The sequence below is a fragment of the Diabrotica virgifera genome, chromosome 1, assembly GCF_917563875.1.
Source record: "Diabrotica virgifera virgifera chromosome 1, PGI_DIABVI_V3a".
Classification (NCBI taxonomy): Eukaryota; Metazoa; Arthropoda; class Insecta; order Coleoptera; family Chrysomelidae; genus Diabrotica; species Diabrotica virgifera.
In genome coordinates this window covers 86,656,690-86,671,247 of record NC_065443.1, presented here as the reverse complement: position 1 = coordinate 86,671,247, position 14,558 = coordinate 86,656,690, and the positions used below count along the sequence as shown (strand labels likewise).

At 30.4% G+C, this 14,558-nt stretch overlaps 1 long non-coding RNA gene across 1 annotated transcript; it reads left to right on the top strand.

Moving 5' to 3' along the window:
- Positions 1 to 736: 736 nt before the first annotated feature.
- On the top strand, positions 737 to 1,867 carry LOC126889303 (uncharacterized). The gene is made up of 2 exons (XR_007699976.1): positions 737 to 998; positions 1,362 to 1,867. It is a non-coding gene; the product is annotated as an uncharacterized LOC126889303 (long non-coding RNA).
- The last annotated feature ends 12,691 nt before the right edge of the window (positions 1,868 to 14,558 follow it).

Below are 14,558 nucleotides of genomic sequence, written 5' to 3'. Positions count from 1 at the left end.
AGAAGATATTACAGTGGAAGCCGGTAGGAAAGCGAAAAAAAGGAAACCCCAGGACGAGATGGTTAGATGACGGAAGGACATAGCCAGATAGGCAAAAACCCTTCCGGGGTATGATTCCAAAAAAAGAAGAAGAAACTAACCGAAGAAAATAAATAGGGAGTTTTCAGCATCAAAAAACGGGAACGCTTTTCCAATGGGAGAAAATCCTGGTCCTTCAGTTTAAGAATTGAAATGATAGGACAAGCACTCCTCTTTGGGAAAGACCCTTAAATGGTGAAAAAGTTTAATCAAAATACTCGAAATAAGGATGGATCAAAAATATAAAAATTGCAAAGAAAATGGACAATGAATATATTTACCTCGAATATACGAAGTATTGGTACAAAAAGACAGGAGGTATTTAAAGAGCTGTCAAGGATGAAAGTTGATGTCTCAGTACTTATTTAAACAAAGAAGAAAGGCAGAGGAAATGAAATATCTGTCGCCCATACATATATATATATATATATATTTTACAGTATATAGAGATCAAATAGCAAAGAATGGAATATACATGCGTTGCTGTCCAAGAACGATACAAAAAGAACAGTGTTGGAATGATAGAACTGAAAAAATCCTAATGTTAGAACTGCACAAAAACGACAGTGACGATGTTATTGAAAGAGCAGACGCATCTAACTATAACGAAGATGCACCAACGAGCGACGAATTTTATGACCCAAATCCTAACATCGACGCTGCCAAGCCAAAACGGCATAAACGCCAAAATGACCACTTTTTAGTTAGCTGCACCAAAAAATAGGATTTTAATTTCCGCACCAGACAGTCAACGCGGTATAACCCCAGACAAAGTGAAATAGGGGTAATATTGGTTTAAAATTTTTATAAACGCCAGTCTAGTCACACACGTGAACACCGACGTGAACACCGATTGACATAATCGCCAGTGCCCGTAAGATTATCATTGTGTACAGTTCGGTCCAGTAATAATAGTAAAGGTATGTATTTTTACAATTTTTATGGATAAGTAACATGATATTACTTACCTCTGCAATATTTTCAATTTGTATTGATTTTTGAAGCGTAAATACACTGAAATTCTCTAAAAACTATGAGGCGTTTATGCCAAAACCAAATATTTACATCGTGGTTGACACAAGCGCCATTCCTCAATGGTATTCTTATGGAGGTTTCTTATTTAAAAATTGCGCAAATAAAAAGTTTATTTTAAAATTTTCTATTGTAACTTTGTACTAGTGTGATGAACAATTCATTTTGTATTACAGCATATAGTCCAAATCAATTTTATATAGCTAAAAATGGCGATCGATTTTTGGCGTTTATGCCATTTTTTGTTGCAGATGAATAGCAGAAGTAAAAAAATAATGGCCTTAATAAATGACAATAAAACATATACCGAAGCAGTAAAAATGATATACAGACTGACAATAATTCCCCTATATTCCTCTTAGAGGTTTATGATATTTATAATGCCAACATTGCAGAAGCTTTTAGCAATGACATTATCATCTTTGAGGAACCACCAGACGTTGCAGTAGAAGAAGAAATATTTAGTCACGATCTCACATCATGTTTCAACTTAGCAGCAGATAATGGTTTGGGTGCCAGTATAAGTAGTGATCAAAATAAAGAAAATACAAGCAATCAAATCAATAATGATGTTGAACCAAATATTGACTGTGATTATGAATTAGAATCCGCTATTATTAGATATCCGCTCCTATTTGCGAATTATTTACTTTTAAGTATTTCATCCTAGCATCAAAAACATGTTTAAAGAATTTAGGGTATTGTTTTTAACTTAGAATGTATTTTTGGTTTAAAAAAATAAAGCCTATCAAAAATCTTCCTAATTTCATAATTTTTCTGGTTGGCATAAACGACAATCTTTAGTTTTCGTTTTTTTTTCATTAATGGCATATATCCCTTTTAAGCGCCATATTGGATAACCTTACAACGATGCGATCGACACAAATGCCAGATGTAAGTTTGGCATATTCACCAATGTTATATCTTGATTGGACATAAGCGCCATTTTCTAGTTTTTAATTTATTTCAGACAGTATTTTCAGCTACATTCATGTTCGCAAAATATTAAAATTTGAAAAAAAAATCATCAATATTTTTGAGTCACTATGCAGATAAGCAGAATTGGTAAAAATAAAAATAATCAGTTTTTTGTGTTTCCTGAAAAATCAAGTTAATGTCGTTTATGCCGTTTTGGCTTGACAGCGTCGACATACGTAACAATACAAAATAAGAGCTCTTTTTAGAAGAGCATGCACGAAGAATATGTGTATGTAAGACTGTGGATAAATAATCTGTGTTATGAACAAGAAGTTGTCATAAAAATAAATAATTTAAAAACTAATAAAATAAAAATCAAAAAAGGTGTTAGACAGGGCTGTGTCTTTTCGCCATCACTGTTTATTGTATACTCAGAGGAAATATTCAAAAAAGCATTAGAAGGTGAAGCAGCAGGCATAAAAATAGATGGCCTACCCATATGTGAAATTAGATATGCTAATGATGCAATACTAATAGCAGAAAATATTACAGATCTACAAAGAATTTTAGATAAGGTTGTTCCAACGAGCGAAGAATTTGATCTGACACTAAACATACAGAAAACAAAATTCATGGTTTTATCAAAGAAAAATATTAGAAACAGTACTACACGTAAATAATAAGACGATAGAACAAGTTCAGACTTATAACTATTTAGGGAAAAACATTAATAAAACAAACGATTATACCAAAGAAATCAGAGTTAGAATAGAAAAAGCTAGAAGTACATTCAATAATATGAAACAAATATTATGCAGTAGAGACCTAGCCTAAATCTTATAAAACGAGTACTAAAGTGTTATTTTATATTTTATATTTTTTGTATGATGTGGTGACATGGACTCTTAATAAACAATGTCTCAATAGATTGGAAGCATGCTGAGAATCTCCTGGACAGACAGACTAACCAATGAAGAAGAATAGATAACAGCAGAGAGATACTGGATTCCATCATAATAAGAAAACTACAATATTTGGGCCATACAACACGTGGTGACAGATATGAACTCCTAAAATTAATACTGCAGGGAAAGATTCAAGGAAGGCGCAGCATAATGTATAGAAGAAAAATGTCCTGGATGTGAAACCTCAGAGAATGGTTTGGATGCAGCTCAACTGAACTCTTTTGGGCTGTAGGTGTCAAAAGTTAGAATATCAATAATGAATTCCAACCTTCGTCTCGGAGGTGGCACGCAAAGAAGAAAAAATAATGCACAAACGCAACGAGAAAAACCAACCAAACCAACCAACCGACAGCAACTGATGAAGATGTCATAGCATTCATGATGATGATCCTAATCAAAGAGTATACCAAATGGAGGTTGAAGCATCTTGTAGTTGGCACATTTTTTTAATGAGAATAGGGGTCATGTGCGGATCGTACCTAAAAGGGTTATTAATAGCAAGCTAAAAATTAGTTAATAGCTTAACGGCGTCTAGTCGGACAAATTTTTGATGTACGGGAACACTGCAACAGGGAAAGATTTAATTGTGGAACGGGTTGTCAGACTACGAAAACGTCTCATGTATTTTGTCGGACAGAACTTCCAATTGAGTTTTTACTATTTCATTAAACTCTCATGCAAAAATTAAACTGCTATTATGTATCATCAACATAATTCCTGTCTTTTGAAATGTTCTACGTGTCGGACTTAAAAACACCCAATATATTTGTCGGACAAAAATTTTTTTATATGTTATATAAACTTTGTCATTAAACTTAAAAATAAACAAATAGTTTGCTAGCTTTTACAATCATAAACTTGTCAGGAAGACACGTTCCACAATTAAAATCTCTTTCCACAATTAAAACTTCTCCTGTTTGAGTGTTCCCATACATCAAAGTTTGTCCGACTAGACACCGTTAAGCTAGTAACAAATTTTCAGCTTGCTATTAATCAACTTTTTTTGGTACTCTGGATTATCCATAACGTTCAACAAGATTGTAGTCATGGTTAAATCACTGCTAAGACGTAGGTGGAGTCGAATTTAACATTTAATTCAAGCGAAAAGCAGTATTTATTATCTAAATAAACATTTTTTGCTGTTTTCAATCAGCAGTAAATGGTATTAAGTATGTATTAATAAATTACATACATAATTCAAAAAATAAATACAATTTTGGCCCATCTGTACAAATAATTATGTTAATGTTTATACTACTGAATCGAGAATTGAATTACCTTTCGAATGACCTAGCACAATAATCCTGTTCTCATATAAAAAAATAATCGATTACGTCAACACGCCCAGACGGATAAGATCGCTAATAAATAATAAATAGAAGTTGTAAATAAAGGGTACCCCCCGTTAAGATAGGCAAAATGCCCTCACTCCCAGAATTCAATTTTATTAATTTTTTTACTTTCTATGCAACTAAAAAATAAGATAACGCGGATTTTTAGCTCGCCACCCCCCTTACCCCTCCCCCCACAGCCAAAAACGTAGATTTTTAGAATTAATTTTTTTTAGTTGGGTTGCAATTGATTTAAAAATTTCAAAAAATTCACACGTGTAGCTGAGGCTTTCACAAAACATGTCCATTTTTTATGGACCCATGGGTCGAGTGTACATAACCTCAAATTTTTTTTAACTTTTTTAAAACCTATAACTTTTTTTCGGAGAGGGCTACAGGTCCAATTTTTTTTGCATTTTGTGTATTTTATCAAAAGCTATGTATCTGATTTTTTCCAGATTTTTATGTTAGGTGCGCCATCTTGAAAAATCAAGAAAACTGTTTTTTTAGGGGGTTTTTGGGGATTTTCTCCATGTTATAGACTGCAACATAGATCAACTCAAGGTTTTATTAATAGATTATGTATAATTTAAAATAATTGAGTATATTAGGATATTCAAAAGTTGGGCGAAACACTTTTAAACCCCCCAAAATCCATGTTTTTTTTTAAGTTTTGTAAGGATTTTTGCGGGTCTAATTATATTTTTTGTGGTCGATACAGCCTGAATATTTTTTTAATTTTTTTTACGTTCTATATGATTTTAAAAAATAGGAGTCACTGTAATTTTAGCCCACTTCCCCTATTCCCCCTCCCCCACAGCCAAAAATGTAAATTTTTCGATTTTATTTTTTTTTAAGTTGGTTTGCAATTACAAATGTTATTCTGAAGCTATTTCTTTGTGGCATTTTTGTAATTAACTATTCTAAATGGTCATTTTTTTAGTTAAATTGTGTAAATTTAATAATTGATAATTATTAAATTATAATTTATAATTTACAAAAAATTCACACGCACAAGCTGAGGCTTTTACAGATCATCTATTTTTATGGACCCGAAGGTCGAGTGTACATATTATAACCTCTTTTTTTTTTTGTTTTTAATAGGTACGTATATTTTTTTGGTGATGGCTGCATGTCTATTTTTTGTGTTTTGTGTATTTTATCAAAAACTATATTTCTGACTTTTTCAGATTTTTCCGTAAGGTGCGCCATCTTCAAAAATCCGCAAAACTGATTTGTTCGGTGCTTTTTAGGGATTTTCTCCATTTTATATACTTCAAAATAGATTAACTCAAGGTTTTTTTTATAGGTTATGTAGGAATAATTTGAAATAACTGAGTTTTTAGGTATATTTTATATAATTTGCTATTGAATAAACTTAAAAACCACCTGCTAGTTTTCACAATCATAAACTTGCCAGGATGACACGTTCCACAATTAAAATTACGTTTTACAATTAAAACTTCCCCTGTTTCCATACCTACGTCAAAGTTTGTCCGACTAGATACCATTAAACTATTAACATATTTTCAGCTTGCTATTAATCAACTTTTTTTGGTACGCGGGATCCAGGCTTAATATTTTTTGAGATAAATACAGCCTGAATATTCTTTTTTTCGTTTTTTTTACGTTTGATGTGTTTAAAAATAAGCCTTAGCTCAATTTTAGCCCTCCTCCCTCTCAACCTGCCCAATAAATCATCATTTTTTTCGTTTTAATTTTTTTTTCTCAGTATATCTGTTGCTCAGTTTGTCCTCAAGTAAACTACATTTAACAAAATAATTTCAAATTTTTGCAATATTTTTGTATAAAGTAAATATGTCATTGTGATATCTTTTAGGTAGGATACAAAAAACCAAAATAAACAAAAAATACATTATTTTAATATATCATACTTCTTGTCGTTTTGTGAATCAAAACATTTTGTTCTTTGTTCATTAGTTTGTATTTAGTAGGTACCCTAATATTACCTTACATTATACATATTCTAAATTATGTGCTTGTACCATCAACATAACCTATATCTCTGCTCTGCCTATTAAAACGTCATTTTGCTTCACGTTTACTGCCACGTAAAACACCATAAAAAGAATAAAGAATGTATTACCAAAGAATATATAGCTTCGTATATACCCTTAGCGTATTCGGAGAGTATATTCGTTGGTATTACACTTTACAGTTCTAAAGTCTTCATCGCTGTCTTCGTCTATTACAGGTATAACATCTGTATTGTCAAAGAGTTTTGTAAGATATTCTGCTGGCTTGATGATTTTTGTAAAATATTTTCCATGCGATAAATATCATATTATGGCAGCTACATGCGAACAACAGCCTATGGTTATTTTGCCGTTTCCGCAACTCACATCTACAACAGTATCTATCGTTTAATGTTTTCCAAACCATCTTCGTTTGGCTCATAATGCAAATAGTCCATGCTGTATGCTTGTCCCCATTAGGTAAATTATTCCGATTCATTTTTTTGCACAAACTTGCTCAAAAACAGGTCCTTATAACAAATCCACAAGGTGAAAGGCAGTACCGCGGTCGGAAAATTGTTTAAACAATTTTTTAAACGAATTCAAAAAATCAATTTTTTCACTAAGGACAAATTTGTTTTAGATTCTCTGGATCAACCTGAGCAAAAAAGGCCTCTTGTGATTTTTCTATAAAATTGACTGTTGTCGAGTTACATGCAATTTAAAATTTGAAAAACGCGAAAATAGCCATTTTCAAGGCTTTAACTCGATTAAAAATTATTATTATGAAAGTCATAAAGTGACCAACTCAAAGTTTATATGTATTCGTTATAAAAGGTTATATGTATTGTACACTCGACCTACGGGTCTAAAAAAATAGATATGTTTCTTAGAAGCCTCATAAAATTTTTAAATTAATTGCAACTTTACTAAACAAAAAAAAAATAGAAAAATTGACGTTTTTGTGGGGGCAGGGGAGGGGGTGGTGGGCTAAAAATGCGATTAGTCTTATTTTTTAATCACATATAACGTAAAAAAATGAAAAAAAATATTCAGGCTGTATCGATCTCAAAAAATATCATTAAGCCCGCAAAAACCCTTACATAACTTAAAAAAACATGGTTTTTGGGGGGGTTTAAAGGTGGTTTGCCCAATTTTTGATAATCCTAAAATAGTTATTTCAAATTATACATAATCTATTAAAAAAACCTTCAGTTGATCTATGTTGCAGTCTATAAAATGGAGAAAATCCCTAAAAACCCCCTAAAAATACAGTTTTCCTGATTTTTCAAGATGGCGCACCTAACGGAAAAATCTGAAAAAAATCAGAGAGATAGATTTTGATAAAATACACAAAATGCAAAAAAAACTGGACCTGTAGCCCCCTCCAAAAAAAAGTTATAGGTTTTAAAAAAGTTAAAAAAAAATTTGAGGTTATGTACACTCGACCTACGGGTCCATAAAAAATAGACATGTTTTGTAAAAGCCTCAGATACACGTGTGAATTTTTTGAAATTTTTAAATCGATTGCAACCCAACTAAAAAAAATTAAATCTAAAAATCTACGTTTTTGGCTGTGGGGGGAGGGGTAAGGGGGGTGGCGAGCTAAAAATCCGCGTTATCTCATTTTTTAATTGCATAGAACGTAAAAAAAATTATAAAATTGAATTCTGGGAGTGAGGGCATTTTGCCTATCTTAACGGGGGGTACCCTTTATAAGTATCAACAAGATGAACATATAAATAAAAGAAGTTTATTTTAAAAGAAGCTAACCCAAAGTTATAACTCTTCTTAGTCCAGGGCGCATCCCTTTTGAGATGGACGTTGAGAGGTGACTCAAATTTTTTTGCAGAATTTGCTTGAAAATAACTCAAATATTATTTGAGTTATCCTCCCACTCAAAATGGTCCGGAACATTGTTTAAATAATCAAAATGTCAAAATATGAAGGAAAAAAATAAAAAGGAAATAAAATTAGTTAAATATTTAAAAAATAGTCATCCTTGTTGCAAAATAGCAATAATTGCGAAAAAAACCATACAAACACAAGTATTCGCATTTTACGTTTTTCAAACATTTATGCTACACTTAGGACCTTCATGTCTTACCCAGAAAAACTTTATGATATAGTAAAACAACACTATAAATTTCATTAAGATCGGTTTAACAGATCTTGCAAAACAAATTTTGCAATCCAGCTTTGGCAAAAAAAATTCATTTTTTTTTTAATGTTGTAGGACTGAAAATAAAGGAGATAGCAAGTTGAATTTTTTTCTTATAGAAGCGTACTGTACCTTTCATTTGCAATTTGCAAAATTAAAATCGATTAATTACCACGGCGTCAGGAAATTTTTTAAATAAACATTAATTTTTGGTGCCACGCGCAGGACAGCGGTGTTCGATTCACACGAGTTGATTTCCACCAAAATTTCTTCCAATCTTTATCTAATATATTATTTTCTTACTCTATATTTTGTTGTATTTTAATATTTTAATTCTACAAAAATCAAACTAATTTTATTATTGTTTGTGATATTGTTTAAACAATACAGTCGAACCCGCTTATTAGAATCCCTGTTATAGGAATATCCCGGTTTATGGAATATAAATTCAAGTTCCCGAAACATTTCCATTTACTCCTTAATAAATTTATCTGTTTATTGGAATCGGATCTAACTAGATAATACCGCTTATTAGCATATTTTGCAGGTCAAAGAATATTTTTTTTACAATTTACTAAAAATTTAAATTATGTTTGGTATTATGGTTTGTCGTCAATGGCCGGTAGTGCTGGATTAGATATTATTAGGGTAATAAATATTTATTACTTTGTTAGGAATACCAATTCGATCTTTAGCATAGCCGACAAATGCATGGGTCATAAAATAATTTTTATTTGTCTACACAAAGGCACTGTTGCCTGTTATAAAATTGTTAGAAGCAGTTTAGTTAGAATTCACTCAGAGAGTACCTACTTGTTTGCAAGATGGAATTATGGCTTTGTTAAATTCGAAAAGAAGAGAAAAGAACAAGAATGTAACAATCCATTTCTTGACGCCAATAAAACTTCTATTCAACCAATGGATTAAGGATGACCACACGGATTAACAACGAAAAAGCTATAATTACCAATAATTTCTCAAAAAAAAAGTAATTTTGTTATATAGGTATGCATTTTAATAAGAAAATATTTACATATCTACATATTGCATACATTTCATATTAATTATATAATGTATTCATTCACATACATGTAATGTAATTTGGTATTTAACACATACATAGATAAGTACTAGTTACACTACTGTATTATTGACGTAAAAAGACCTAAAACCATTTACATACACTGAATATGTAGGTACATATAATAATATGATATACATATTGGCATAGTATGTAATAAAACTACACATTGGTATAGTATGTAAAACTACACATTGGCACAGTATGTAAATAATATTATTACGTATATTCGGTAACACTTATTTCGACTAGCCACCAATGATCGGTTATTAGAATATCCCGGTTATAAGAATATTTTTGCCTTGCACAAAGGCTATTCCAATAAGCGGGTTCGACTGTAATTGCATATGTTTAAAAATAATAAACTTTTATTCTCTAAGTTAAAATATATGAACAAAGAAAGTTTTTGCTAAAAAAGTGTTATTTCAAAGGATAGGGTATGTCTTTTTATTTTTCAATAAACAAATTTATTTATTTATATCGAAATGTAACAAAAATTAAAATGTATCAATCATTATCAAATGTCATTGGAATGCCCAATCAGAGCAAACTATCCGCTGTCCTGCGCGTAGCACCAATAATTAATGTTTATTTAAAAAAATTCCTAATGCCGGCGCCGTGGTGGTTAATCAATTTTAATTTTGCAAATTGCATAAAAATTTTAACTTGCTATCTGCTTTATTTTCAGTCCTGTAACATTTTGAAAAAATGAATTTTTTTTGCGAAAGCTGGATTGCAAAATTTATTTTGCAAAATCTATTAAACCGATCTTAATGAAATTTACACTGTTGTTTTACTGTGTCATATAGTTTTTCTGGGTGAAATATGAAGGTCCTAAGTGTAGCAAAAATTGTTGAAAAACGTAAAATGCGAATACTTTTTTTGTATGTTTTTTTCGCAATTGTTGCTATTTTGCAACAAGGGTGACTATTCTTTAAATTTTTGACCAATTCTATGTTGTAGGAAATTTAATTGCACAACTTTTATGTCACTACAACTTTTCTCGGAAATGAACACTTTTAAAGTTATAATCTAAAAACGAAGAAAAAAATCGAATTTTTCCTTAATTTTTTGACATTTTGATTATTTAAACAATGTTCCGAACCTTTTTGAGAAGGAGGATAACTCAAATATTTTTATTTGAGTTATTTTCAAGCAATTTCTGCAAAAAAAATTGAGTCACCTCTCAACGTCCAAATGTACTAATATTTTTACAGATGCGCCCTGGTCTATCTGGGTTCTAATACCCCTAAGCACCTTTTTAGACTGCGTAATTCTCCGCTGTTACCCTAGAGAAAGAAAAGTTCAAACTCCTTTATTGTGCTATCTGTGTTTTACTGATCTTCACCATAATCATTAAATTCAAAAAATTATTAATATTATAGAAACAGTATTGCATATTGCCATGAGCAAGACCAAATGCAATACTAACTGTGCTGGCAAATACACTAGTATGTACGCCAAAAGTGAAGAAAGAAAAAGATCACTAATAATATTATTAATATTATATTATAATACGTCAAAAAATCATAATTTATTAATACAATAATTGCATTTAAGTTCTATCGAAAAAGTGAATTTATTCATATATATTTAAACGTATACAAAATAAAGCATAAAATGTGGAACCTGCAATTGCGGTTAAGGAATATATCTTAGATTGGAATCTTTAAAGACGTTAGAGATGAAGTCCGACCGATTAGAGCGTGGACGAAATCTACAGAAGAAGCAGCAAAAAGCGAAAAATGTGGAATAATAAGTTGATAGCGCTACCAGAGTACCTGTGGCAGTGAGAGGAACTAACTAAGCGGTCTTTCGCTTTTTTAATTTTTTTATATTTTGTCGTATTCTTAAGGATGTCTACTTTAACACTAGTTATTAGTAGAAATGCACAAATTATTTTTTCTATTATGGCGATGTTTAATAATAAATTTATTTTAAGAATAATTCCCCATAGTAGTAACAATGTAAAATATACAAATTGGAAGTTCTACTTCTTTTTAATTTGCAAATGGATATTATTAAGTTAACTAATATTAAAAATAATATGTATCTATGATGTGTGTATTATGTCAAATGCAAGTGTAAATATTTTGTACATTTGAATTGAATTTTTAACGTTTTGTACTATGATTGTATATCAAATGTGACGTTTTCAATGTGACTAAATATTTCAATATGTATGAATATGATTATTTATGAAACAGTTCGTGAAGTATGCTTTTTGCTAACGCACGCGATATTTATAGCACGAGCGACAACGGAGCGAGTGCTATACATCGCGTAAGTTCGCAAAAAGTACTTCACGCACAGTTTCATACAATATTTTACCTACGATAAACAAATAAAAAAACTGTAACTCTTCGTCACAGGAATTCACTTGTACTCTACAATTTTTAGAACTTTGACGTTTAAAAATCCTAACTACTTTCAAACCACAAAACTGTCAAAAATTTTGTTGTAAGTCATTACTCATATTGTCATCACCATGACAAAGCGAAAGTTAAGGATATTTGATTATATGAAAGTGTACCAAAAAGCCCATTGAAAGTGTGCGAAAAAGTAAATTCCATTTAAAATACATTGTTACTTCACGCACACTTTAAACCCTTCACGCACTGCTATCTATAATGACAGTTTTCACAAACTAAAAACTTATACATAATATGACATAGAGTAGATAAATGATATTTTTCTGCTATCTATAATGACAGTTTTCACAAACTAAAAACTTATACATAATATGACATAGATAAATAATATTTATCTACTCTATGTCATATTATGTATAAGTTTTTAGTTTGTGAAAACTGTCATTATAGATAGCAGTGCGTGAAGGATTTAAAGTGTGCATGAAGTAACAATGTATTTTAAATGGGATTTACCTTCTCGCACTGTTTTTAACTTTTAAGTGTAAATATTGTTTAATCAACTTAAATATCACGTTATGTCCAGGAAGTTCTTTAAAATTTACTTGCATTACCTACGTCCATTTTTTTCATTGTTTCAACAGTTTTTCATTTAAATATCTTTTTTGTCTATGAAAATTTCATAAAAAAATGTAAGGTTCTTCAACGTTTTCATTTAAAGTATTTATTAAGTTACTAATTTTATTTTAGTTCATTTAGAGACGTTTTACCGAATTGTAATTTGAAGAATTTGAAGTATTTTGTAAGAGAACTTATAAATGTAAATATATTTAAAAAATATAGGTATAATTATTTTTTATATATTTACACTATAGCACAGCTGCTTGATGAATGTAATGTGGCGCAACTTAATATCCATTAAAATATTTAAATTTTTACAAAAATAATTTGTCCGAATCCAAAAAGAAATAAAAACGAAAAGCAAGTACAAAAATGATGGTTCTAATACATCCACATACATAGTTAATCGATCAATCATGGGTGTGACAAAAAAGTAGTTTATAAATTAAATCACATAATTCTGGGACCAAAAATAATTAGATTAAACCTAACTTACCTTAGTACAAACGTTGACATCAAAAAAGTTACAGCCCTTTAAAGTTACAAAATGAAAATCGATATTTGTCCAAGTATCAAAAACTCTTTTATAGTTTGTAACTGAGATTTTATATTAAAATTAGACATGTGGCCTTATTATGATAGGATCATCTTAAAAAATAACTGTGAATTTTGTGCAACGTATAAAAATTTTATGGGGTTTTGTTCCTTTAAACACCCAAAAATGTTTGTATGCGTTTTAATTAAATTATTATTGTTGTAATATTAGTCAAACACAATTAATCAAATTAATTAAATATTTTTAAAACTCTTTTGCCACCTAGCACTTTTTCGAAAAGCCAGTTTTTATCGAGATGCGGCTTCTTTTTTAATATGTTTAAAAATTTCTGAGTACCTAACAAAATGTAAATTATAAATAAGTTTTTATATTATTCCCAGATCTTTCTTAACCATGTAAATATGTGGTGGAAATACAATGTTAAAATATCTTGATGAAAACTGGCTTATTGAAGACCAAAAAAGACGTGGACAAAAAAAGTGAGGGAAGCGGCCGACAAAAGGAGAATAAATGGGAGGCAACAAAAGCATTGTCCATGGATAGAAGGAAATGGAGGAAAATGTAGAAGAAAACGATAGAGAGCCCAACTCCGCAATAACTCACACCGAAAAGTAGAAGAGTTCTGAATTAAGTAAGTAAGTAACTTCAAAGGGCTGTAACTTTTTTGATGTGCACGTCTGTACTAAGGTAGTTAGGTTCAATCAAACCAGATTTAATTTATGACCTACGTTTTTGTTACACCCTGTATATTTCCCACAACCAATTAAATAACAAATTTGCAATTTCGTAAGGTCCTATCAGCTTTTTGCCATAGACTAATATACAGCCAAATACAAGAAGAAAAGCACAACAAACAATAGCTAATTAATTTTTGCTTAATTAATTGCTAAAGTGCTTTTTACCAGTTAATTGCTTAAAATTAATTAATTGTTGGATCCTGTTTAATATTTGGGTAATAAAAATTGATAATACAAAACTTTTCGATATATTTAAAAGGGATATTAACCAGCTATAAAGCGAGTGAATGGATTATTTAATTGAAAAAATAGAATAGACAAGGAAAAACTAATTTAGAAAAAATAGTTTAATAGGTAATTAAGGTAGTAGGTAATAGGTATTTTAAATATAACCTATGCAGATAATAAACAAAATTATATAATAAGTTTTATATAACGTGTTGTTGTGAAATATCATAAATGGGAATATTAAAAAGATAGGTACTTAGTATGAACGTTGTATAATTCATATGTATATAGTCCACAGCACATCGTCCTTTTTGGAAGATGATTACAAAAGTCTTAAAAATGGTCTTAACTGCTTCGTTTGGGCGGGTCTACCACTTTCTGAAACATTTTAGAGTACAGGTTGGACGCGTTTCCGAGTTCTGTGTCATTAACATATATATTTATTACGTTGTCGGACTGACGCAACGCGGCTGTAAATTTGTCGGACAAGAGATCGTCAATCTTT